Genomic DNA, 5,361 nt, shown 5'->3' on the forward strand with positions numbered 1-5,361 from the left:
CCCCTGCTTTCTCTGTTCTTATCTTTCCACTGGGCTATTCTAAATAGTTCGATAAGTGTAAATCTTAGCAGACATTTCTAATAAAAATATCTGGCACAGTTATTCACACAAAACTTGGTAAATTCTAACGATATCTATCCACCAGATATATTTGATCAAAATTTGTGCTAATGTAATTAGCTGCAAAATATTTCTCTACAAGCTATTTAGTAGTGCAGCTTTCCCGTAAGTAATCTCCAATGTAATTCAACTAGGTAAGCTACGAGACTGCATTATAAACAGAACATAACTCATCTTTGTTGACAAAAGCTCTTCCTGTTGATAAAATAAAAAGCGCTGTTGTGCCAGCTAATTGGTAAATAAATATATACTGGGGGGTTATCGTTATTAAACTAATTCGTCATACTGAAAATACCGCATAGCTAGTTGAATATGCCTTAAATCTACTTAATTTATGAAAAAATTGTGGATCGCTGTGCTCCATGTGTTTGTGTATACTTAGTCTGATGTTAGTCTGGTGCATGCTCAGTCTTAACAAAAATAATTGTGGGCAGATGACTCCGTTATGTATTTATCAAATGCTGATATTCAGCTGGAGGTGAAGCATTCAGAATGCCAAACTAGTCATGAATTAAATATCATCAAAAGACTTTATTTAAACTTCATATATTACAATTGATGATAATAAAATGATTAGTTTCTTATTGTTTGCTCAATGGCTAGAAAATGCATTGCAAAGGTTACGTTGCAAGGGGAAATAACTCTATTAAACCTCTTTCTAAGCAAATCTGTTAAATTAATTTTAAAAAATTTTTTGTATCAGATTAATTGAATGGCCTGCATTGCACAATAAAAACAGCTTATAAAGATTACCTTATCTACTACATCACCTTTACACTACATTACCTGCAACTGTCTATTAGCTGTTTTTATTAGCAATGTAACGCCGGCATTTGCTAGAGAGGCCGGTTGGTAATCGTTATGTACAACGTCGCTATTTGACGTTGCGTTAGTGCGTAACAGCTGGTTTATGAACTCAACTTTCACAAGCCGGTACAACCAAGGAAGAGCAAATTTGTGCTATTCACCACCACACAAGGCAGATAAGTGAAAATACCTCACAAATGACTATTTTTGCAGGTAATGATTGCTAACATACCTGCATTGGAACAATGAGTTACTTTCAAGTATAAACTTGTGAATTATGCAGGCAGCTAGTGAAATCCCAAAGCTGCCTTCTCAGCACCGACTTCTTTTGCGAAAGATTCTTCACTTTCCTCTTTGGAAATTGTCTCAACTCCCGGACAATACACATTAATTAATGTTATTTTATGTGAACGAGAAGACTTACTGGACGAAGAATGTCTTCTACAATTTCTAAACTCAGATTTGCTAATTCTCAGAGGTACATTTGGAATCACGAAAAGGCTCTATTATCTACTGAGTATGATGCATAACCTTGGCACTCTTTATTGCTCTGCATCTTCACCGTCAGCTCCTATATTAAGAGTGTTAGTTCGTATTTCTGCAAGCTCACATTATGATGGAATCAAAATGGATTCAACATGCGTCGAAAATACCCTTTCATGTATTTAAGCACTCAAAGATGAGGATGTTGATTGACTTGAGGGTTCAACACACCATTGACCACTTGTGATGTGTGCCCTGTGATTTTCTCATTCGATCTAATGCCAAACTATTCGCCATAAACTTAAAAGCTGCAAGCAAAAACCATGCGATTCGGGGTCTTCCATACTATTTTTATTAGTTGGTATTTTTTCGGAGTCATCCTGGTAAAATGGATTTACAGGAGACACATGTTAAAGATACTCCTTCATATATTGACGTTTGTTGGCTTGACGGCTTGTTCATCATTGGCCAGGTGTTATGGTTACCCTGGCCTTGTCGCAATCTAGCCAACTGACTGGGTTCTACCATAAAGTTTAATACTGCAGGCAAAGGCCATGTGATATGCTGTATTTTACTTGAATAGCTCTCCTGGCTTTTACCCCTTTTTTTCAAAAATTTTGGAAGTTTTTCTAAACAAAAACAATTTATGTTATTTGAAAGGTTTGACTACGACATATTTAAAAATTCAATGATTTTCATGATAACCATAAAACGGCAACATTTGAATACACTTAACCCACCATGATGCTGCAAGATAAACTAACTTTCTCCCATTTCATTATTTGTCAGTTGTCTGACTCATCGTTTTTAAGTTGAGCGAATATTTGTTCTTTAGCATACAAAGCGGATTTATAGCAAGTGTGAACACAATAGTATTGTATGGTTATAAACTGGGGCTATTTTTACAAATCCTCTGTTAGTGTGACATTATCTACCTAGATACACGCATGGATGCTCTTTGTTCTCCACCAATTACAGCGAGTATTAGATTTATATGGCTTTTGACTTTTCACTGACTAAATATATCTTTTGGTTTAAAATATACACACAGCAAAGAAAACTATCGTATATTTTATACACACACTCCATGCTCTTTACAGAGGCTTTGATATTTTCAACCCTTTGGTTTAAAGTAACATTCCTTTACACCTTTTTGTGAAATTGTCAAGTATAGGCACCACTGTGTTTGATTGAATATAAATTATAGATTACACTTATAGAAAGTGTAAAAATTCTTTCAAGTTACTAGAGCATAATTTACCTATGAGAGACTAATTCAGATTATCTTCATGTAATGCCCTAATGATCTAGTTTTTCAATTGCCATAACTGAAAAATAACGCATTTAAAATAGTTGTAATTGCAACTGGAATACAACAGCATCCCCAGTAATAGCATCTTGACATAATCACAGTACTGTAATAGGAATTTCTATCAATACAAAATAATGGCTGGTGCTCAAGATTGTTAAAAGTTGGCTCAATAGAAATCACAGATATCTACTCTATGCATAGACATGATTTGACGATTTCTCAACTCTAGGAAACCGTTAATATATGCAAACTCCATCTTCCATGTTTTGATGACTGAAGACCAGCCTATCATATGGAAAATTCTAAGCCTTGAATATTGTTGTCTATTGGCCTCTATTACCATGCTGAAGCCTCTAAAATATATGCCAACCTCTTGATAAACTATTTCTTACTCCCTGTGGCATTGTGTCAAGAAGTGAGGTGACAACTCCTATATTATGGCTCGCGTTGATGTTGTAGGGTTTCTATAGTTGGGATTTTTTCTGCCTGAACAATCTCTTCAGCCCTGATGCAATATTGTTTAAGAACTTTTTGTTTTCAATCACACACACATGTACTATCCAAAATACCATGTAAGGACCTTATTAACAACTTTTGACCATGCAGCATTTAGCATACAATGTCTTTTTATTCATTGCTAGTTTCCTAAATCAGAAAAGTACAAGCATATCATGGTTCCTGATCATTTGATCAAAATTGTTCAAAATCCTTCATCAGTGTCTGTAAGTATGATGAAACCAGATGTTTCAGACATGCCAGTATAATTATACTACAAGTTTGTGAAATAGACCAGTTAATATAGATGATTAGGAAAGACTTTAGACAAAGGGTACAGAGGACACATGATAACAGAGTCAAGTTGGCAGCATTGACATAGGATATGTGCATACCTGTTGAAGCATCTTTAAAAGCAGCACTAATTTTTATTAATAAAGAGTTGTAGTTTGACACATGAATAATTTACGTTTGACTAATAAATAGTTGACACTTGACCAATGACGTTTAAACCTTGCATATAAATTATAATGATCTCGCAAATAGCTCTCCCTGATAGCTGAAAATATGCTGAAAATTAAAAAAAACGGGGAGTAAATTCAAATAATTTATAAAAATAGAATTGTCAAGTTATTCAAATGTAATATAACTATCACTACCCAGTAGAACTACTCATTTTAAAATATTTTTACAACTCCAAGTGGAATAAAACTTTTAAAAGCATATTTTCTACAACAGCTAAAACATATAACTAAAATATATCTGTACTCATGTTAGCATCTACAACTCTGGGCCACTCCAAGAGCAGATAACACACAGCATTTGCTTTCTGGCTAGCTTTCTGGCTAATATAAAAAAGCCAGATATAGCTTTCTAGCAAAGCTTACAGCTACAGGTTAAATGTGCTATTTTGTTATTAACAAGATATTTTGCTTGGTACAAGCTTTTTAGTTATGTCATGTATGTAAAGGTTTTACGTAAGAAGTGTGTGTTGATCTGTTTCTGTGCAATAAACAATAAAGGTTAATACCAAATAGTAATTTAATACAGAACAACAATTAAATATAGAACAGTATAAAACAGGTGTCTTCTAGCCAGTTGCGTATATCATTTAAAAAAAATTACTTGCTATTACATTGCAATAATTTACATCATTTTTTTAGCTAAAATAAACTAACACATAATGCATCGCAAAAAGAATCTTAAATTCTAATTTTTATTCAAACAACAATTTTTTCTGTTTAGAGTGCTTTTGATTTTAAAACAGTCGTTGCACGAAAGTGTTGCCTAAAATAGCTAGAGTGGACTGTCGCTAACCACTATCAATGCCCAGTTGTTCTGCGGCAGCAACTTCTGGGTTGCACCATGTTAGGTGAGCCACTTTACAATATCTTGATGTTTTGCGAGAGCTGCAATGTCTGCTTTAACCAACTAGTTTTTTATCTGACTAGCTGCATGGAACCGGAACAGATTCACGTACAGCAAATGGTTTATTGAGAGTTGTCTTTCATTCTGTAAAACAGCTCTAGATAGTATGCAGTCTATTGAAATTGTTGCCCTGATCAGAATATGCATACACATTGCAGTCATACATGTCATTAATGTTGGGGAGAACAATGGAAATCTGTAATGTGTTTTACAGCTAGTCTACAGTGCATCGCTCTCAAACTACTCAAATTGGAGTTGTCCTACTTTTGTACAGAGAACTGATAATGAAATTGACATTGCTAAGCAAACTGAAACTAATCATTGCTCACCAGTTCTTCTATAGCCTGTGTTTTGACTTGGTATATACAAACAGTGCAGCAGTAACATGGTAGTTTTGATAAAATTTATATGTATAACAGCACAGACAGTATGATGTCAAGGCAGATTCGACATTAGCACCTTACAATAATAAAACACAACACCAACGTAATAGCCTTTTTATGAGATACAATAAGGAAAACGAATGCATAAAAATATATATATATATACTGAAAAATATGTTAGAATATGCTGCATGTGAATAATATGTAGGTATAGTACAACATGAAGAACATAACATGACATAACAATAACATAATGTTAATTCAATGCAAGCATGACATAACAATGACACAATGTTAGTTCAACGCAACACTTGCGGATAGACAACATTTTTA

Source organism: Watersipora subatra, chromosome 2, assembly GCF_963576615.1.
Source record: "Watersipora subatra chromosome 2, tzWatSuba1.1, whole genome shotgun sequence".
Taxonomy (NCBI): Eukaryota; Metazoa; Bryozoa; class Gymnolaemata; order Cheilostomatida; family Watersiporidae; genus Watersipora; species Watersipora subatra.